Source organism: Tiliqua scincoides, chromosome 5 (assembly GCF_035046505.1).
Source record: "Tiliqua scincoides isolate rTilSci1 chromosome 5, rTilSci1.hap2, whole genome shotgun sequence".
In the NCBI taxonomy this organism is placed as follows: domain Eukaryota; kingdom Metazoa; phylum Chordata; class Lepidosauria; order Squamata; family Scincidae; genus Tiliqua; species Tiliqua scincoides.
Window position 1 is genome coordinate 65784263 of NC_089825.1, and position 23491 is coordinate 65807753.

The window sequence follows — 23491 nt, forward strand, 5'->3', positions numbered from 1 at the left end:
CTATCTAATTTTTGGAAAAACAAGCCACATAGAAATTCTAAAACAACTGGGAGACTAAATTTAGACAAGACCCTCCAAGTACCCTGTATAGTGAGCATTTTTCACACTTAGGTCAGCTTTCTGAAAATATAATTTTATTAATCTTAAAATTAACTAAATCCACAATCAGCATAATTGTCCCATTAAACCAAGATACATACACTTACAGTGTAATAACCAGACTTTAGTTATTCTGGAGATTCATTAAATTGTCATCAGACACCTTTCAAGCAATGTAGTTCATGATCTTCATCCCATGTCCAAAGTTCTTAGCTTCCCCTCTCAGCTCACTGACATACAGCTACAATGTGGTATGTGTGATTTATAGAAAAGTAGCAAGTGGGAGATGGGTTTTAATACAGCAGACCCTCTCTACTGCCTACTTTTTGCACTCTCCCCAGTTGCCTTTCCCTGCAGTTCATCAAATACAGTATGTATCTGGATGCGTGGTTGAGGAAGGGAAGGGAGAGCTCAGGAAGGAGACTTCTGAAGTAGCAAGGTGGCAGATGAAGCACCCTCTTCTGAGTGCACTTCTCCACTGCTAGTTGCACTCTCCCTCCACCATTTTGCAGGGCCAGGTGTACCTGGGGTGGGGAAGTAATCCCAGTTTCCTAATATTGGTTAGGAGGGCCAAGCAGTATTTGCCTGCTTGTGAAAAGAGTTTGCCACCAAGAGCTTACAGAAACATTTCTTAAACATTTGAACCTGACCCTCCTCTAACTTTATTCTTCCTTTTAAAACTCCCGCAAAAGGGGGGGGGGAGAACCACACGTACACACATGTCTACCAGCAACCTCCTCTTTAGCAGATGAGAACACACAAACCTTGCACATTGTTTTATGTATATTGCTGTCAGACTTTCATGTGCTTATGGATCAGGACATTAATCCAAAACTGGTGTTACAAATTGAACCATTTAAAATGTGAGCTCAGTTCCAATTCAGGTTTATCATTATTTTTTTAAACTCTACTTAAATTTTAGTTCAGATGCTTTGAACCAATTTAGAGACATTTAATGCACCTCCATTCAATGGAGTCCATTGCAGAGTAACTCCAGTTAAGATTCCAAGGAATTCTAATGGTCTCTGGGATATCAGCCTATAAGCAATGGGTCCCAAATTTCTCACTAGCCCCCCCCCCCCATCTTCAACATCAGTATTTTTATCTGAGATCTGACCCACACATCTGCTGAATCCTATCACCACCATTCTGTGGTCAAATACAATTCTAGAACACTACCATTCCTAGTTCTAAGCCAGCAACAAAGTTTCACATGAGAAAAATCTACATCAGCTAACAACATTTTGTATAAGAAAAGCATTTCCTCTGAGGAGTGAGAGTTGGGGAGGGAAAAATAACTGTATTGAACTAGCTGAGCTAACTTGGAGCATTATGATTAGATACGGTTATAAACAAAGGAAGCCTGTGTAATCATTTATTACCCAGTTTTCAAAAAGTGGTTTATTTTATCAGTGTTATGAGAACACAAGCATACCACAACTATGCTACAGTTTCTCTCCCCCTCCCCGGTGTAAAGGAAAAGTGAATACAGTCTATTTTTTAAAACATGTTGCAACTTAAATCAAACAAGTTTCATATAGAGTATAGACAAAGAGCATAAGAATCTGTGCTTGCCATTAGAAACATTTAATACAGCTATAAGTAAAACTATACCTTTAGAATCAAGCCAAAATCACAAAGGATGGTACAAACTTTCAAGCTGATCAGAGAGTCTTCTTCAATGTTAAAGGAAAAGGAAAAGGGGAGTGGGGGGGGGGGGAGATATTTCTGGCCATGGTATAAGCCCAAAAGGTCTGCAGTTTGTAACAAGAAGGAATGAATGGGGGAGGTTGTTATACAGACATAATAAGGTAAGGTTTTTGCAGATACAAAAAAAGGTTGCAGCAAAGCATGCTGGGATAAAAATGCAGTATGAAAATATGAAAGCCAGCAGTTATTTGAAGTTTTCTGTACACCTTTAACATTATGAAACTTCCTCTCCCACCCCCTACTTTTAATTATCAAACTAGTTCATGTTCTTGTCTGGTGTTACAATTCAAGATAGAGCTTCCAGAGCACAGCATCAGCTATTATAGATAGATTTAAAAACAGCTAATTAAGATCTGTCGTTGTTCCCTGCATTTCTCCTGCAGTTGTCTAAGGGAGAATACCATATCAGTGGTGGACCTGTTGGCTCGGAATCCACACTGCGATTCTGGATAGACGCTCTCTGCAAGTACCTGGAGCCTCTTTAGTACAACTCGGGCAAACAGCTTTCCTACAACGCTGCGGTAGAGATGCCGCGGTAGTTGTTGCAGTCACCCCTGTCACCTTTGTTCTTGTACAGCGTGATGATGTTTGCATCCCTCATGTCTTGAGGTACTCCACCTTCTCTCCAGCAGAGACAGAGGATTTCATGCAGCTCAGTGACGATGATCTCTTTGCAGCATTTTAGGACTTCAGCAGGGATGCTGTCTTTTCCAGGTGCCTTGCCAAAGGCAAGGGAGTCCAGGGCCACGTGAAGTTCTTCTAGGGTTGGTTCACTGTCAAGCTCTTCCAGCACAGGCAGGCACTCAATGTTGTTCAGTGCTTCTTCGGTGACTACATTTTCTCTGGAATATAGCTCAGAGTAGTGCTGCACCCAGCGTTCCATCTGCTGCGCCCGATCCTGGATGACCTCGCCTGTGGCAGACTTCAGAGGGGCAATTTTCCTCTGTGTTGGACCTAGGGCCAGCTTGATACCATCATACATCCCCTTTATAGCCTTCTCTTTATAGCCTTCATCACTTTATAGCCTTCATCTCTTTATAGCCTTCATCACTCTTTATAGCCTTCATAGATCTCACAAAGGCTTTCGACCTGGTCAGCAGGGATGGCCTCTTCAAGATTCTCCCCAAGATTGGATGTCCACCCAGGCTCCTCAGCATCATCAGATCTTTCCACAAGGACATGAAGGGCACTGTTGTCTTCGATGGCTCCACATCAGACCCTTTTGACATCCGAAGCAGAGTGAAGCAGGGCTGTGTTCTTGCACCAACCTTGTTTGGGATTTTCTTCGCTGTCCTGCTGAAGCAGGCCTTTGGAACTGCAACAGAAGGCATCTATCTCCGGACCAGATCAGACGGAAAGCTCTTCAACCTCTCCAGACTGAGAGCAAAATCCAAAGTCCAGCTGAAATGTCTGCGTGACTTCCTCTTTGCCGACGATGCAGCTGTCACTACCCACTCTGCCAAAGATCTCCAGCAGCTCATGGATCGTTTTAGCAAGGCCTGCCAAGATTTTGGACTGACAATCAGCCTGAAGAAAACACAGGTCATGGTTCAGGATGTGGACTCACCTCCCTGCATTACAATCTCTGAGCATGAACTGGAGGTTGTCCATGACTTTGTGTACCTTGGCTCAACGATCTCCGACACTCTTTCTCTCGATACCGAGCTAAACAAGCGCATCGGTAAAGCAGCTACCACGTTTTCCAGACTCACAAAGAGAGTCTGGTCCAACAACAAGCTGACGGAACATACCAAGATCCAGGTCTACAGAGCTTGCGTCCTGAGTACACTTCTGTACTGCAGCGATTCATGGACTCTTCACTCACAACAGGAGAGGAAACTGAGCGCTTTCCACATGCGCTGCCTCCGACGCATCCTCGGCATCACCTGGCAGGACAAAGTTCCAAACAACACAGTCCTGGAACGTGCTGGAATCCCTAGCATGTATTCACTGCTGAAACAGAGACGCCTGCGTTGGCTTGGTCATGTCGTGAGAATGGATGATGGCCGGATCCCAAAGGATCTCCTCTATGGAGAACTCGTGCAAGGAAAGCGCCCTACAGGTAGACCACAGCTGCGATACAAGGACATCTGCAAGAGGGATCTGAAGGCCTTAGGGATGGACCTCAACAAGTGGGAAACCCTGGCCTCTGAGCGGCCCGCTTGGAGGCAGGCTGTGCAGCATGGCCTTTCCCAGTTTGAAGAGACACTTTGCTAACAGTCTGAGGCTAAGAGGCAAAGAAGGAAGGCCCATAGCCAGGGAGACAGACCAGGGACAGACTGCACTTGCTCCCGGTGTGGAAGGGATTGTCACTCCCGGATTGGCCTTTTCAGCCACACTAGACGCTGTGCCAGAACCACCTTTCAGAGCGCGATACCATAGTCTTTCGAGACTGAAGGTTGCCAATACAATTAAGATCTTCAGGTGATGTTACCAAAGACATTTTACGGGTCTATAAGAGCTTCCATGTACTGAAGAAGTCTGTACATGTACAGATTGGGGGTAAAAGCTCCATTCCACTCAATAATGAATTTTATTGTCTGTGCACAACTTGTAAAGTCATTGCCTTCTCTTCATTCAACCTGTTTACTATGTTGCCTTGAATTTCGGCAATGTTTCTGCAATATCAATACTTAATGCATCCTTTTCCCAACTAAGGAGCTAGTTTATTCTTATAAAAGGAAAAGAGGGAAAATGTAGTAATGGCAATAAAAGCTACACCAGATCATTACACTATCACAGTACTATGAGTAAATCTCACTACTGTACATTACAGTTAGTATATAAAAGGTTAATCTTTCATTCTCCTTCCTGCTGAATGCTCAAGGACCCCCTACTGAAGCAAGCTCTACTGAAATGAAAGAGCACATTCTTGAATTAGTACAGTCTTTAGCTGTTTACAGTTAGGAGAGCATCATCGAGTGGTGATATGATTAGTAAACAAACACAAAACTCATGGTGCCTGATCAACAGACTTTGCTCTAATTTACACTTCTAACTACTCAAAGCCACAAAAACACTATAATTATGTAATTATTACATAAAACCAGTTTCGGTTTTAAAAAATTAAATCCCATTTGTGCTGGTATTTGATCATTGCACAGATGAAAGGAGCTGCCAAATGTCAACATTCAGATTTCCACTAACAGTTGCAAAAGGTATTGAAACTGGATGTTCATTTAACCTTGTGGTTTGTGTAGTGCCCTAAGTCAGTGTATGGCTTTGGGAGTGCAGGGGAGCTTCAGGGTCCTTTCCAAATTTATCTTCCAGGAAGAAAGTCAATACAAAAAATCACAACAGCGTTTTTTCACATATAACTTCTAAGACATTGGTACACTAAGCTCCCATCCAAGGGGCTGAAAAGCTTCATGCTTGCCTGACTTCAGCAGTGTTGAAGCATCAGGTGCTCCAAGATCTCTTGCTGGACCCAACAGTTCTTCATTACTTGAGCACATAAGTGAAAAATCCTTTGTAAGTACAAGGCTTGGGTAGTGTGTGGTTCTTTAATCTCCAAAATATAGTACTGCAATCTCTGCGCATGAACTGGAGGTTGTCCATGACTTTGTGTACCTTGGCTCAATGATCTCCGACACTCTTTCTCTCGATACCGAGCTAAACAAATGCATTGGTAAAGCAGCTACCACGTTTTCCAGACTCACAAAGAGAGTCTGGTCCAACAAGAAGCTGACGGAACATACCAAGATCCAGGTCTACAGAGCTTGCGTCCTGAGTACACTTCTGTACTGCAGCGAGTCATGGACTCTTCACTCACAACAGGAGAGGAAACTGAATGCTTTCCACATGCGCTGCCTCCGACGTATTCTCGGCATCACCTGGCAGGACAAAGTTTCAAACAACACAGTCCTGGAACGTGCTGGAATCCCTAGCATGTATGCACTACTGAAACAGAGACGCCTGCGTTGGCTCGGTCATGTTGTGAGAATGGATGATGGCCGGATCCCAAAGGATCTCCTCTATGGAGAACTCGTGCAAGGAAAGCGCCCTACAGGTAGACCACAGCTGCGATACAAGGACATCTGCAAGAGGGATCTGAAGGCCTTAGGAGTGGACCTCAACAAGTGGGAAACCCTGGCCTCTGAGCGGTCCACTTGGAGGCAGGCTGTGCAACATGGCCTTTCCTAGTTTGAAGAGACACTTGGCCAACAGTCTGAGGCTAAGAGGCAAAGAAGGAAGGCCCATAGCCAGGGAGACAGGCCAGGGACAGACTGCACTTGCTCCCAGTGTGGAAGGGATTGTCACTCCCGAATCGGCCTTTTCAGCCACACTAGATGCTGTTCCAGAACCACCTTTCAGAGCGCGATACCATAGTCTTTCGAGACTGAAGGTTGCCAACTAGTACTAACTAGTACTGCAAAGTAAGCGCTCTTTCTCATATTACCTTTATAGGGTGGGAGATGCTTCAGCGTGGCTCTTGCTTAGGTAATGAGAAGTCCCAGGCCATATGGGAGGAGATCAGGTTGCTGCAGTTCCTTCTATATGGTTCAGGGTTTCTTATATTAGCCATATTCAGATGATCTTCCAGACCAGGGCTCTCCAAACTATGGTCTGCAGGCCGGATCTGGAGTTTGGAGATAGCCATCCCCCATACGAGCAGTGCTTATGATTCTGCCATGCTACTGCTGCTGCTCCTGGCACCCGATCTCAACACAGGGACACTCTGGGCGGTTGTGTCTGCCCAGATATCCTATTGCAAAGCCTGCTGAAGTGATGGGCAATAGACATGACTGCCTAGAGCACTGGTTCCCAACCTGTGGTCTGGGGCACCACAGGTGGTCCGTGAGACCCTGAGAAGTGGTCCATGAAATCTCAGAAAAAAAGATCAGCTTTGATCACTTCAAGCATGTCGTGAGCACGCACTCCCCCACAGACCACCAGAGAGGGTGGAAAACAGACTGTCTGTATTCATCAATGAAGTGTCAGCTGCGACTGTGGGCAGTCCCTTCTCTACCATCTCTGGTAGTCCATGGGGTGCACTCACATGGGAGATGCTTCCCCAAAGACCACCAGAGAGAGCAGAGAACGGACTTCTGCAGGTACAGCTGGCAACAAAAGCAACAGCCCAGAAATCTTCTCTATAAATAATTAATAAATATTCTCTAATTATTACAAATTTAACAGTATTTTGTGGGGGGGGGGGGCTGTGTGGTTCACGATAATTCCAATTTTTGCCTCAGTGGTCCGCAAGCTCCTGAAGGTTGGGAACCACTGGCCTAGAGTGTCCCTGTGTTGAGATCAGGTGCTAGGAGCAGCAGCAGTGTGGTGGAACCGTAAGGGTTTTTCAGCTGCACAGTGGTCTCCAGTTTGGAGATTGCTGTACCAAACTATGGTTTGAGAAAAAAAAAGAAACAGAAGCCTTAGGTTTTCATGATCCCTCCTCCCCTCAGGAAGAGATTGGAAGGTTCTGCTTGGAGTTTGTAACAAATCAGTTTTTCATTTTGTTCAAAAGCTAGGATCAGAACTGCTGCATAACTCCCACTCTCCCTTCTTTTAATAACGAAAGCTAAGACCCTTATCTTAACCAGGATGGCCAAACTTCCAAAATGTGACACCAATGTCCAGATTTTGTACTGCTTTGGCATATATGTGAAGGCATGGAATATGTGTGGATCTTTCCATATTACTGTTCTGGGGTAGAACAAAGGCTTAGAGAGCCTTTTTGCTCAGGGATACCTTGTCTGCAGCCATGTCACCAAGGTAGCAGTTACAAGTTATAGTTACTGTTTCCCCCAAGGTGTGCAGTTAGTGTTTCCTCTAACTGAAGGTGTTCCCCTAAAGCAGTGGTTTTCAAACTCTCAGGGAGAATTTGAGAGCCACTAAGTCTTTGCTGCAGGCAGCGGAGGTGGAGACGCAATGTCCAGCATCTGCACCTCTGACCTGGGCACAGGGGTACGTGTCCACTCACCACTGCCTGCAAGAGCCTCCCAGGGGTCGGAGGAGCCTAGCACCAGCCTCAGCAGGGCTCCCAGTGCAGCACAGAGCCCTCCAGAAGGCGATCACGACCACTTCCAGTTTTGCAATCAAGAAACAGGAAGTGGTTAGAATCGCCTTCTGGAGGGCTGTGCATTGCGTGGGGCAGTGGCATAGCTAAGAGGGTGCAGGGGTAGCAGTCTCAACGGGCAACAAGCTTTAGGGGGGCAACAAGCTGAGCTTGACACTAGTGGCCAAAACTGTGAAAATCTTGGTATGTACGAATAATACCATCATGTTATGTATCATTGGAAAGGTAATTTAATGCAGAATGCAATGAAACAAACCACATTAGAACATAAGTATTCTATCAAAAGTTATGGCCAATTCACCAGAAAACGAAAACACAACTGCCTTAAGTAACAAAGAGTAGATTTCTTTAACTCAGAACTGACCTATGAAACTGATTATTCTGAGAGTCAATGAGATGTTATTATGATACAGCATGGAACCAATAAGGTGTTAATATGAGTCACCTACCATTTCCATGTATCATAATACAGTTCCCCCTGCTAACTGGTAAAGAGACACTTTTCAAGTGGTGCTCCTCTTATATTTAGCAGGGGAGAATAACTGTCCTTCTTCACCCCAGAACAATGTCTCTAACCAATAAGGGGCACACCTTTGTTTATTTACTTAATTAAATTTTATTTTGTCATGGAGGGGGGACTACAAAATCTTCCGTGATCCCAGGTAGCAGATAGATGCCTTAGCTATGCCACTGGCTAGGGGGAGGTGGCAGATCAAGTGGGTGGTAAACTGTTGGGGGGAGGAGGCAGGTTTCCCCCCAATTTGCACTTTTTAAAAAGTCCAGGCATGATGTCACTTCTGGTAGTGACATCACTTCCGGAGTATCATTTTGAGCTCTGCACCGGGCTACATGTTCATTAGCTACGCCACTGGCGTGGGGAGCCCTGCTGAGGCTGGCACTGGGCTGGCACTGGGCTCCCCCAACCCGTGGGAGGCTCCTGCTGGCGGCGGTGAGTGGCAGCACGCCCCTGCGCCCCGATCAGAAGCACAATGCTGGTCATCATGTCTCTGCCTTCCCCCCTCCCCACCCCTTAAGGGAGAATTGCCCGTGGCTCTCAGGCTGGAGCATCGCAATGCCCCAGATTCAAAACTACTGCCCTAAGGTGTAGACCTGCACACCTTGTAGCCAAGCTCCACATAGCTCTGAGCTCAGCTACCTGGAAGCTGGCAATGATGCTGTGATACCATCACTGAACATCCCAACTTCACTTTGCACTTGCACACATAAAATTTTTAGTACCTTATTGTTCAATTTCTTCCACATACACTTGCACAAGCACAAAAGAAAGAGCACAAAACAGCACCTTATTTCTACATGCATTTTAAAAACATGTTAGTCTACAGCTAACATTTTCCCCACCATCTCCCCCTCGTGTTTTCAGACCACATGCAAGATTATTCCTAAGGAACACTTATATTTCTGGTGGTTCTGAGGAACACAAAAGTCACTATCTCCCCCTCTTTCAGTTGCACTCCAAGTGCATGCATGTGCCCACACTCTCATATAATTTAGTATACAGATGGCAGCTACATCCATCCAAACACCCTCTGAAACATCAAATTTCAATCCAGGGATAAATCATATATGCATTAAAATGTTTGATTTACATGTATTCATTAAAATGATCTATCTTCTTTAATTAAAAAAGTGACTATGAGAAAATGCTTCAAATTCAAAATTCAATTTACATCCAAATTCAGAGCACTGGTAATGTCAATGCTTTCCATGTGCCCAGCTATTTGTGGCACACAGTTTGCATGAAATTATTTATACAGTGGTTTAAACTTTAGCACCTTCCCTTCTGTGAATTGCACAGCTGGAATGCATTAAGCCTCTCTTCATACAATAAATATATAATGGAGAATATAAAATTTACAGTTCTAAATGAAAAGTGACAAGTCCAAGAAAGTGTATGTTTATGTAGAATAGCCCTTCCTCTGGAACAATGCCATGGGCTTAAGATTCCACAGCGTAAATAAAAATTCTATGCTTGGGAGGGGGCTAAAGTGCACTCGTTTGGAAGCAGAATCCATGTTTAGTGCGAGACATTGTTTTTCTGCCTCTTGCGGTGCATAATCAGCACAAGAACATATGCACTGCCAGTGGAAATCACCCTTTTCAATTCTTCAGAGATCCAAATATTATTAGAACTACGCTTTTCCACTCAGTGGGCATGTTTGTTTAAGGCCAATGCTGCAAGGTTGAAAGGCAACTCAAGAATAACTTGATACTCAGGAGTGAAGGTTTGCAGGCTTTATTTCATTGCAAGCAATGGGCATCTCATGGGACTAATGTCTCAAAGCATGAGAGCTTGGTTTTGGGAGTTTCCAGAACTTTTATACAATTCCCGGTTCTTTGTCTGAAAATCTAGACTTCCTATTCGCTGAAAACGCGCATCATAGATGGGACAAACTCCTAATTGGCTGTAGATAACCTTAGAGACACCTGATAGGTGTGTTTTGGGTTACAGGTTTCCATAAAAGGTAAAATTAGGCATTTAAACATATTGAATTACAAAGTTTTCAAAAACCAGTAGGGGGTGTTATAATTCCATTTACCCAGTGATAAGCCTTATTCACATCCATCAATCCAATTAAAATTGACAGGTCTCCTAATTAAAAGAGATGACAAAATGTGCTTCTGCCTGGTACCATTGGTTGGCAACCTTCAGTCTCGAAAGACTATGGTATAAAGCCTACAGCACCTGGTATTCCATGTGTTACCCTGCACATGCCTGATCTTGTCTGATCTTGGAAGCTAAGCAGGGTCAGGCCTGGTTAGTACTTGGATGGGAGACCGCCTGGGAATACCAGGTGCTGTAGGCTTTATACCATAGACTATACATCAGAAATTCAGTTGGTGGAACAGGGCTGGCTTCTGCTTATTTAATTATTTGTTTTACTTTAATTATTTATACTTATTTATTTTAATTTGCCTGATGATTTCACTTCTACCATGACATCACTTCTGGTGGGTCTTGGACAGATTATCATTCTAAAAACTGGGTCCCAGTGCTAAAGGGTTGAGAACTGCTGCAATAATGTGTTAGTAAGTTGACACCCTGGTGGGGTGGTGGCACCACTAGTGACCAAAATCACTAAAATCACAGTTTGGAGGAATAATACCAGCATGTTATATATCAATCAATGCGTAATTTCATGTAGAATGTGTTCTATCTTTGTTCTATCAAAAGGTACAGCCCCAAAACCAGTGGGGGTGGAGTGATGGTACATCACCACGCCCACCACCTGCGGTGTTGCCCCGCCCACTGCATGGGGTGTGAGGCGCTGGCATCCTGCACCGGTTGACGCAAACTCTAGTGATGCCACTGGTTATAAGTAAATACAGGCAGAGTGAATGTCCTTGTTAAGACGTGTGTACACGTCTCTTCGTTGCCTAGTTGCACTATCTTTTCTACATTCCAGAGTGTTTACACTCTGAGGCCTAAACAGTTTCTGTGAGCAGCTTTTGTGATACTAACAATTTTGCTTTAAAATGAAGTCTTTTTACTTTTCTATGCTTTTGCTTTAGTAGTGTGGCTTTTAAGCTTTTGCACAAATGGCATATTACCCAGGTTGCTGCCACCCTGGTTATTCTGTCACTTTCCATCATATAACACAGCCTTTGAGGCCCCAAAGTCCCAGCTTCAGTTAGACTTTTGCAAATTGATTCTTTCTCAACACGAAGCAGTTTTTTACCATTATGCGTATGCTAGTGTATGCTATAGTATTACTGGGCTATCTAGTGGCTTTACAGTCCAGGGTCAAAGGTCACCTTGTCTTACCATGATCCTACTCAGATTTACTATTACTCAAGACTAACATTCTTTGGATTCAACTCAATGAAACCTGGTTTTGTAAAAGAAGTAAATACAATTTCCAACATTTTTACCAGTACATATTAGTATATCTTAAGTTCTTCTCTAACAGTGGCCAACCAAATTCCTCTGGGGACCCATAAGCAAAATATGATAGTGATGGCCCTTCCCATATTTGTGATCTACTATTCAGCAACATACTGCACCTGAAAGCCAAGACTGCTAACACCCTTGAGTAGACATATCCTCCACAAACTAGTCTACTCCCTTTTTTAAAGTTAACTGAACTATTAATCCTCACTGTGTATGATGGCAGTAAATTATCTTAATTAATTATGCTGCCAGACTAGGGCAGAATGCAAGACAACATCTGATTCCAAATATCCTTCTTTATGAAATTACAGCGAACACCCAAATTCCTTGTGCTAAGATGGATGCTCTTCTGTGTCACTATCAAACCAATATGAAAAAAATCTAACCACTGTTACTAGAGTTAGATCTTTTCAGAACTGTCAGTGTTATCATAAACAGTAAACACTTATCCCATCACTCATGGAATGGGCACTCTAATATCTAAATCTAACTAGCTATATGTTTATAACTGTTTTTCAATTCAAAATACTCAAAAGCTATGTATACAAGATATACCACTTATGAAATGTGATACAAGATCTTGGATGAACTGCGTCTTTTTGTGGAACTTCAGCATTACATTCATTACTTCCCCGCCCCCCCAAAAAACCCCTAAAACATGAGTCCCAAGTGCAGATGTCATTCATTCAGGATCTTTATAGATTGTTCATATTTTGAGAAAATGAGCAGTTTTTCATAATACTTTTGTTGCCAGGTGTACTCTCAACCACGAAACAAAATCTCAAACAATCATTAAATATAAATGAGAAACATTAATGATGTCATTTTGAAAGACTGAATTATAATCAAAACAGGGCTTGGCTATTACATCATGTGTTGCCTATGAACCTCTGTCCAATCAGAAAAATGGGCAACCAGATGGGCAAACAAGTTTTAGTGTCTAAAAATGTAAAGTGATGCATACTGGAACCAAAAAAAAAAATCCCAGCTTCACATACACTGATGGGGTCTAAGTCGTCAGGGACAAACCAGAAAAGAGATCTCAAGGTAATGACTTGATGAAAACACTGAACACTAGTGCAGCAGCTGTGAAGTTTGCAAACTCCATGCTAGGGATCATTAAGAAAGGGATTGAGAAGCCAATTGCTTATATTACCAGATCAATGACCCATTTCTCAGCTTCTATTTATGAAGTATTAAAAGATGTAATCTTATTCCCATCCTTAGGCTGCATCATAATAAGATTATTGATGTCCTATTTATTTTGCCCCATGCTGTGGCAAACATCTGGACTTCCATGATCTACCTGCCTACGTTTACCGTTAAATGAGCTAAAGAAGCACAAGGACGCCCAAATATTCCAAATGCTCTGCTAAGAAATTTTGCTTTGACTACAGTAACTAAAACGGTTTTCATAGTGCTTTAGCTTGCTCACTTTTAGTCATTATGAACTGTGTGTTTTTAGACTTGTTAATTTTGTAAGCTGCTGCAAAGTCCTATGTGCTGAGCATGTGGGATAGAAACATATACATAAAATACTGGGAGAATAACACATACAAAGGAGTGGAAAAAAGGAAGTTTAGTACAAAAGTTTCCCCTGAGGGCTGGGGATAAGAATAGGCCCTCAGTTTGGCTGTACTTGTCGTAAGAGGCGACTAAACAGCCACCGGGTAGATGGGACTCGTCAGCCTGGGAAGGCAGCTCATCTGAGAGAAGGAAAACTCTGATCCCAAACCTCCACTGCCTTGTGGCTACATCCAGTTATGGAAAAGGCTTCAGGAATCAACCTCGAGGCAAAATCCAGAGCTGGAGTCCCTGAGGCAGTTCATGGCTGAACACAGTCACGTTCTGGCAACTCCTGCGACACCGCTGGAACCAACCGTATTGGCTTCTGCCTTTCCATTGGACCATTTCAGCGACGTGGAGAGGGGGGATTTGCTGCATGGGTAACAGTCTATCCTCCATATCTACTTTACCCAGGCTTCATGCACTGGAGAGGACACTCTGTTCCAGAACACTATTCAGAGTGCGATACCATAGTCTTCTGAGACTGAAGGATGCCAACAAGACGAGTACAAAAGTAGATTGAGCACTAAAAAAGCCTTTGCAGAATGCCACTGATTTTAAAGGAACTCTGCAATCACACCCTTTTCAAAACAAGATCCATATATTTATGCAGTTCTATACACCAAACCCTTTAAAGATAATTTACTTTCCTTTAGTGTACAGTTACAGGAAAAGTTTAAGCTGCCAAGATGAGGTCCCTCAAGTAGATGCTGGACAGCGGCAAAGCACTGTTTACATCTTAAGTGATAAGCAAAGGAAGACTGAGCATTAAAAGTCCCCTCAAGAAAATAGCGTAAATGTTTTGCTCCCAAACTACTGGAGGCAGCACAATTATTTGCCACTGCAGAGGGTCACTTCTGAAGTAGCAGTTCCCAGTGTTGTGGGCACAGAGATACTACACCTGTATGGTTCTTGCAAGTTGTACTGAAAAATTTTACATTTAAAAAAAATAAATTTTAAACTTAGTATCTGAAGACAAAGTTGATCAAAATGGGTCAACCATGGGACAACTATAAGACAGCAATATCTATAAAACAAATTTTTGGAGTCTTTTGTATGGCTTTATAGTACAGTCCACTGTATCCACTTATCCACTATTTTGGCACCCACTGATTGGACTCACTACTGATACCAGCCTTGTAACAAGAGAAAAAGCACCAAAATCCAATTTCCTATCTTCATCCTGTTAAATAACTATAATTTCATTCCATTAGATTCCATTATTCACCCCATCTAGTGGCAGAATGCAGCATAGTGTCTATACCAGTGCATTCTGGGGTGACAATGGAGGAGCAAGAAACCTGGAAGTGGGTCTTTAAAGCTATTTTTTTCCACTGATTTGGTATTCACTCTTATTTTTAATTCATAGAGGGTTCCAGAACAGAATCCCAGTGATAAGGAGGCACAACCTGTATAGTACTCCTCAGTGCTCTTTGACAGTCAAATTATGGCTGTTCCTTTTTCATTTGTGTGTGTGTGTGTGTGTGTGTGTGTGTGTGTGTGTGTGTGTGTGCGTGTGCGTGTGCGTGTGCGTGTGCATGTGCTACTGTGAGTAATTGCTCTTAGTGAAGCAGACATTTCACCAGATAATTGTTTCCTACTACATCAGCAGATAACTAATTTCTATATATGGCGTTTTACACACAGTACATTCAATCTGTTTTGTCTTTTACAATTTCCATTTTCTGATTTAGAACTGCTGATCTTGGATTTCCGGGCCATATGTCCAGAATAGCTGTAGAGCCTTCATGATTCAGCAGGGCAAGCTTAATTTAGGAAGGTAACTCTATTGCCAACTTTTTAGCTGGCCCCTGCAGCTATGTTTTAACAGTAGCTTGATCCTGCAGCTAGTGATAATGTTTCACTCCAGGTCATGAAAGGCTTCACCTGCTCAACAGCTGCAGATGAAGCTTTCATTCAAGAGACCACTGTAGTGATCAGTTGAAAAGCTGGGAACCCTGTTTCTGGAACTTAATACTATTTCATGGAAAACAGCTTGGAAGGAGAGAGAGAGAAAAAAAAGAAAAAGCCATCACAGGACATATCTGGCAGACCTTTGCTTACTTCTCACAGTTACTGAATTAAGAATATTATTTATTAACAATTCCCTGTCCACATAGTTGCAAACTTTGCCAGCCTTGTCTTTGGCCACCCCCCTCCACATTTACATTGCAAAGTCATGAATTTCAAAGTAATGCCTAAATTAAATAGTATAGCTCCACTGGCTTTTATCCTTTCCTACTGATTTCCCCCCCATCTGTAGATAATGATATCAGAGGCTAAGATCACACAAAGAACAGATAAGGTAGCAGATGAGCAAACAGCATGTCAGAAAGGTGGGTTCCAGTTTGCTCCCTGGCATGCTACTTTTCTATATGCAGGGAGGTTTCTTTTATTTATAAGAATGAACATTCCGCCATATAGTCCCATACCTGCAGTCTGAAATGACACAATTCAAAAAAGAGTTTTAATCATGTCATCTAGCTGCTGTTATGAATGAGGACTTTAAACGTCTTAGATTCCAAAATGCTTATTTATACGATTCTTATCCTACCCTTTCCCCTCTTGCTCAAAGTGGCTTACACTATACTAATTAAAATATGATTATAGACAAAACTAAAATTTCAAAACAATAGCAGTAGGTAAGAAACTCTGGGAAAAATAGCCTAAAACCAAACAGCAGCCAACAGTAGATGTTGAGGAAATGGCAGAATTGGGACTTCAACCTGGAAGACCCAGCTTCAAATCCCTGCTCAGCTGTGAAACCTTCTGGGTAACCCTGGGCCAGTCACCATCTCTCAATTTAACCTACCTCGCAGGGTTGTTGTGAAGATAAAAGGAAGAAAAATCATGTACACTACCCGGAGCTCTTTGGAGGGAGAGCAAAATACATATCTGAAAAAATGTCAGTTTTTGGTAAATCATTTTTTTTCCTCTGGGATGAGTATGAAATTGGACTGGAAGACCAAAATAAAGAATACAATTTTAAAATTCCCCTAGAGCCTTCTAAAGGGTTGTTGAAATATCTGTCTAATCCTGAGAGCATGATGGAGAGACAACTGTAATTCAATGGGAAATAAACTTCCTTTCAGATCCCTTAACCCTGCTTCCTCCTTGGGGTTGAGCAGCTGTATGCTCCATTTTCCCAGATGTTTGTCAAAATTGTTCACCCAGCACAGGCACGTTTTGTATATACTGACATTTTTCTTTTAAACTTAAAATGAGAAAAGCTAAAGCAGACTAGCACTGCAGAACACCCTCCCTCTAGTCACTAGATAGCTGTTTATGGCCTGGGACAGCTGAGGACCGATTCTCCCCTTACTTCTAAGGAGTAAGGCTACCCCACTATGAATTTATATGTACATTCTGTGAAAAGTGCATTTGTGTAAACACAGTGAATGTCTCTTTAAAATACTCAGAAGTGATAAAGAGGAAAAGATACAGGTTCAGCTCTTGAGGATTTCACTACTACTGTTCCTACTGTTACATGTATTAACTGCTTTTCTACAGTAATATACTCAAAAATACAAATATCAATGAAATATTATACACTTAAAATAATTTAAAAGTAAAATACAGCCCCCCAAAAAACTAAAACAGCAATATTTAAGAACAACGCATATTTTGTTGCTTGGTTCTTTGCTAACATCGTCATTGTCATTTTGTTGACATGTTTGTATTTGGTACTTGGTTTCGGTTGCTCCATTACTGCTTGATTTTCTTCTGGATGTTTTAAACTCTTGTATGCTATTGTCTTATCTCACTGTTTAAATAATATTTCTGTAAGCCGTCTTGGGCTTTTCTATCTGAGTAAGAGAAGCTAGAGCAGAAAATTTTAAAATAAGTAGGCACACACACACAATGGTACACATACATGCCCTTCCCACTTGACACATTATATGCATATTTTGCTATTATGGAATCTATATCCAAACTGCAAAGTGAGAATCAGCTTCAACGCACACACAGAGAGAGACACTTCCAATCAAAAGCCAGCATAACTTGGTTTCTCTTGCAATGAATGTAGCTGACTTGCTATATAGTTAGGCCTGTAGGAACAGGAACAGGCTACAGTATACTGCAGAATATTGCCAAGGTTATTGGGATATGAGCCTCCTCTAGAAGGTGCCCAGAGGTACTAGCTGCAGGTCTCTCACCTCAGTGCCAATCTGCTCTCTAGGGGCAAATTGCTGTGATGTGGGGGGGGGGGGGGAAGAGTCAAAAATCTCCTTACCAGAAAGGAAACTGGTATTTCTTCTGCCCAGCAACCATTCACTGTCATTTCATTCTGCCCAGGGTGATGTACAGTCTCTAACCTCTGAGAGCAAAGGTGTTGCTAGTTTCTTTCACCCACTGACAGGAAACCAAGTCAGAGGCATTTCCTTTAGAAGAAGCTTCAGTGTTCCCTTGCAGGTGATTGAAGTACCCATCTGCACTAAAAAATCTGCTAAGCCAGTTAACAATTTCAAGCCAGTTCTCTTGATTACGTATCACATCTGTGTATCACATCCCACCCCTTCTCTCCAAGGAACACAAAGAGATACACATTGAGCTATCTCAGCATTTCTCCAACTATGGGTCAGGACCCACTAGATGGGTGGCGAGCAAATTTCAGGTGGGTCACATAGCACCTAGCTCAGCTGCCATTGAAAATACAGGGTACAGAGCTGCTGGACAGGGCAGACTCCCAGTGGGAGAGAGGAATGGTTCTGTTTTGCCTTGAACAGGTGGAAAGATGGGGTGCTGGAAAGGAAGGAGGGCTGTGTGGTTGGAGAAGGATTCAAGTTTGCATTTTGCTTTGACTTCTGAGCTGGAGTGTTTGAATTCTGAGCTATGCAAAATAACAGCACAAGGGCACTGTGTAATGGGACCTTTGGCCGATTGCAGTTTAGGTTTGAAGCCTAATTAATGATGTTACTTCTGGCCATGACATCACTTCCAGTGGGTCCCAACAGACTGTCATTCTAAAAAGTACACCCTGGTGCTAAAAAGTTTGAGAACCATTGGGCTCTCTCATTTTACCTTTGCAACAACCAAATATGCAAGGTATGTTAAATGCTGAGAATCTTGCCCAAGAATTAGCTTCATCAATGAGTGGGGGTTTGAAGCCAAGTTTCTTGCATTCAGATCCCACCACCTCAATGGTTGCAACACCATGACTTTCATACTAAGAAGGGTGGGTACTGCAGATCTGTGAATAGGCACAAGTGAGGTCGCAGCCATAGCAAACTTAGGTTGGTCTTACTCCACTTTAACTGCTATGGCTTCCCCCACAGAATCCTCAGAACTATAGCCTGATGTTGTGCTGAGAATTTAAATACTCAAACTACAATGGCCTACTGAAGTGCAAATATGCCCAGAGAAAGCATTTTCTGCAGCTTCACAGAAATTAGGCTTCAAAACACAAAAGATGAAATTTCCTTCTCTTTATCCTCAATTTCACATCACTTCCATATTTGTTAAAAAAAACAACACAACACACATATGGCATGCAAAATGAGATAGCTATACAGCTGATTAAAAAACAATCTGAAACACTTTCAGAGGCCTTTGGGTGAGAAGGGGTGGGGGGACAAAGCTTTGAAGATTATTCAGATCCAAGAGACATAAATTCTGCCTAAAATATATCCATTTCAAGAGAGTCTAGGGAGGCAGAAAAATTGTTTTGAGCTTTTCCAACTGTTCCCCTTCTGTTAAATTCACTTAGAAAGCCATTTCTAACTTGACAGAAAGCTGCTGCTTTATCCAATTACACTCTCCAGAGTTTTGCACAAGGGTTCAAGTTTCGATGGAATTACTTGCAATGGTAGATTCTGCACTGAAATAATTTGGGGGTTAATTCTTTTATATTGACTGACACTATTAACAGCTTTCACTGTAGTTACTCATCACTTGTACCTCTAAGGCTGCAATCCTAACCACAATTTCCTGAGAGTAAGACCAACTGAACAAAATAGGACTTCCTTCTGAGTAGACCTGGTTAGGACTGTGCCCTAAGGCAGTGTTTCTCACACTGTGGTTCACAACCCACTAGTTGGATTGTGAGCCAATTTTAGGTGGGTCCCCATTCATTTCAATGTGCGTTTTATTTTTAATATATTAGATCAGTGGTTCCCAAACTGGTGAATCACAACTCACCAGCCAGGGAAGCACTTAGGTCTGGCCCCTTAAGCGAGGGGGGGGGGGCAGGGGAATTGCAGCAATGCAATACTTTCGAGGAAGCTGTGAGCTTACATGTTCCCTCCTCTCCTTCCCTCTCATGCATCTTTTACTTAAATGCAAGCACATGCTTGCTTATTATTTACATAACTCTGGCTATAGATTTGGGTTTTTATAATGCCAAACTTGAGTTATTAATAATTTGCTTGCTCAAAACAAGTGCAGGAATGCAGATTACAATGAGTTATCTGAGACATCCTGCACTTAAAGACGACAGATTTATTTGTTGCATAAATCAGCATTAACATTAACTCCTCTTTCAGGAGTGTTTAGAAAAACCAGTGTTCCAGTGTCCAATTTTACCAAGCTTCATGTAATCATTTTGTAATCTGCCTCTGGCAAAGTATTTTAGCACAGACACTGCCTGGATCTTGGCCCATGTCTGAGTGCCAAAGTATATGTTACGTAGAGCTCTCTACAATTTTCTTCCACTTCTCTTTTGTTGCTTTAACGAAAAGCAACCAGTGGAGACTGCAATTAGGAGTGGACAATGGCTGGTAAAGAGGACTTTACTGTCCCTCTCCTGGCTGCCTCAATTGCCCTGCTCAAGCAATTTTTCAAACCTGGGGATGATATGAAGGTCTGCGTCTTTTCCTTAGGCAGAAAAGTGGCAAGAGATGATTTTGAGAGGAAAAGTAGCTGTCCAAGGAAGGGATAAATCTTGTGCACCTCACCTCTTGTCCTCACAATCTTGTCTTCACCTCTTGTCCTCCTCACCTCATTACATTCTCAAGTGGTTGCCTGTTGCTAAACCACTGTTCCCAAACTTTTCAGCACTGGAACCCACTTTTTCAAATGACAATCTATCACGACCCACATAGCTTTATCAGACAAAAAAGTGATCTAGAAAGATTTATCATCATCATCAATTAAAAAAAAAATCACTAATTAATAACAATTAGGGTCCTGTGCTCCCAAGGCTGCTAGAGACATTACATATATATTATGTCTGCGTGGACATTTGCTAGAGAAGTTATTTTAAACCTTTTTAGTCTCAGGGCACACTGACAAGGTACTAAAATTGTCAAGGCACACCATCAGTTTTTTGAGAATTGACAAGGCACACCATGCTGTTGGTGGAGGACTCACATCCTCCAATGGCCTTACCCAAATTCTCATGGCACACCTGCAGACCATTTGCGGCACACCAGTGTGCCACAGTACAGTGGCTGAAAATGGCTGTGCTAGACCCTCCCTAGAAATGGAGTTCACAGACTGTTGCCCCAAACCTTTACATTCATTCCAGGGTACCCAGAAAGTTGAGCTGGAGACCAAGATGTGCAGTTAGGGACTTCTAGGCCAGACAAAAAGCTGAGACTGGGTTCACACTTGATCTACAGCATGCCAGTTACTACAGAAAATCAGAAAATGTGACATTTTAATTTGAGGGTATGAAGATTGTTTCATACCAAGATTACTTCATAGCAAGTTCAGAATTTCAGCTCACAATTATCTTCTGCCAACAAACAAAGTTTGTTTTTTAACATTTGAAAAATGAAAAAATTTTCAGGACCAACCAAAAATCAGCTCACAACCCACTGGTGGGTCCCAAACCACAGTTTGGAAAACAATGTGCTAAATAAACTATTGGGGGGAAAATATACACGGAAATCTATATACAGTGCAGTTTGGCCCTCAGGGAACAACAGAGCCAGGCAATTTAGCTCAATCCTGTCTACTCTATTTGGCAGTGACTCTCCAGGATTTACACTAAGAATTTTCCCAGCCTTCTTGGGAGGATGCCAGTCAGTGGCATAGCTAGAAGGGGTGCAAAGCACTAAGTTTTGCAAGGAGCCTCACCACAGCATTTAAGGCACCCTTCTCTCTTCCCTTCAGAGCCATTTCATGCATATGCCTCCATTTTGTTCCCATCCCCTGGAATGGCTCCAAAGGGGAGGGAGGAGTGCCTTGCAAGCTACAGTGAGGCTCCCTACAAAACGTAGTGCTTTGCAACCCCTCTGGGTACACCACCAATACCAAGGACTGAACCTGGGTCTTCTGAATGCTAAGCAGATCTTCCACTCCTGAACTATAGCCTATCCCCAAATGCAACATTTCATCTTTCATTGACAGTCTTGTTATTTCAACCATTTTAGAAGTGCTCTGCTTATAATGCCTGTTCCTGTGTTACCTCTTTCTGAAGGGACACAGGGTGACTGCCAACATGCTCTGTAGCCCCACTGCCCACAGGACATTACTGCAAACACTGGTGATTGAGCATTTGCAATCACAGGGACAAATTCTCCTCACAGGCAGTATTTGCCTATGTGGACAAACTCTGCCCACCATTGGGAGAAGGGGCAGACCATGGAGCAAGTCCCTGGCGGGGGCATGGCATGCCAGCTGTTCTGTAGACATGGAGATTCAGCTTACATACAAAACATCTGCATAAGGCTATGCAAACAGTTCAGAGGGCTAAATCTGAATAGGAATGAAGGAGCCTGTTTATGTGCCCAGGCACTTAATTCCATGAAGGGGTGTGCTTGATTGTACAAACCAGGCAGTGTAAACAAGCATGCAGGGCCCTAGGCTGCAAAATTCTGCCGAGAGAGGAGGAGTTCTGGAATGGTCAGGGTTGTTACACCCTCCCTTTCTTCAGGGCATCTGCAGGTTGTGGCAAAACAGCAGTTCATTTTGGGCTTTGCCAGCTGCAGTCTGTTCCTTCTTGCTTGGATCTTGGACTGAGACTCCCAGTTACAGCAAAGGGCGGGAAACTTTGCAAGCCATTCACGTGGAGGAAGTCAGCAGAACGGTTTGCTTTGATTTATATAGTCTCCCCAATCCTGGACAAGAATTTAAAGTACAAAATCCCATTAAAACAGTCACTCAGTTGAGACTTTCCCTTGTCACCTCCTTCCAACTGTCTAGTCGTCCCACCCTGACACCACCCCAAAGCATTCCACGTTCTCTCTCAAATGCCCTTCCACCATGAGTATTTTAAATGTGTTCCTTCTCATGGTGCTGCTGTTGCAAAGGGCCAAGGGCAGGGGCACAAGGGCAGAACACAAGCATTTTCAAGACTTTTACCTGGTGACCCATGACCTCCTGATCCCTAAGCATACCAAATGCTGCTCCCCTTACCCATTGATGTGACAGCCTCTGCTCCTCACTCTCCAACGTTCTAGCTAAGCGCTCTCCTCCCACCCATGCTTCAATCCTTTTCCTCCTTGTCCAATTCAGGGAAGGAGAGAAGGAGGAAGACCACCAGTGGAGGCAAGCAGGCAAATGGAGATGAGAGCCTTCCACCAATCTGCCTCTGAGCCAACTGCTTCAGCTGGGTTCATGGATGGGCTGGCCCTTGGCTTCCTCATACCTTCTTCTTATAGATGCCTTGCCTCAGTCATAACAGCACTCGCAACAAACGTGCAAGTGCTCTGTTCTGGTCATCTATGTTCTCAACGACTGCATTTTGCTGAGAACATAGATTAATGAATGGTATCAAATGCAGAGGCTGCATGTCACCCCTAATGCATAATATTTCGGTTGTTTCAGTTCTGTTCTAAGTGAGGGATAAGCACATCACAGGACTGTGAAGTCAGTATTGCAATCTCAGTGGCCTCACCCTATAATTTGAAGAATGTGGATTACCCTTTAGAAAAAAGGGCACCAAACAGCAATTTGGGGTTGCAGAGGAAGATCTTTGGAATGTTACTGAACAATTAAGATTTATTCTAAGCAGCTCAAAACCTCACAAGGCCAGTTCTCATGCATATCATTCTAGCCAGTCCTCTTCCTTGGTGAACAGGCATATGCGCCCCCTCCACCACATAAATAAAACAATATGTGACTATTTGCATAATCTTCCGCCCACCTTTGGGGCAGGGGAGAACAATCGCACAACTGGGACAACTGCATAGAGAGCATATACTATGTGATTCCTGTTCAGTCCTTATCCCTGGGAAGAGGACTGTCCGCGCTCATATGTTCTGGGGCTGCCCAAGACCTCCTGGCACCCGAGGTGGCATGCC

At 43.0% G+C, this 23491-nt stretch overlaps 1 protein-coding gene across 4 annotated transcripts in view; it reads right to left on the bottom strand.

The window, feature by feature from the left end:
* TNS3 (tensin 3) overlaps positions 1 to 23491 on the bottom strand; it is a 291409-nt gene that overhangs the window by 61046 nt on the left and 206872 nt on the right. The window lies entirely within an intron of this gene.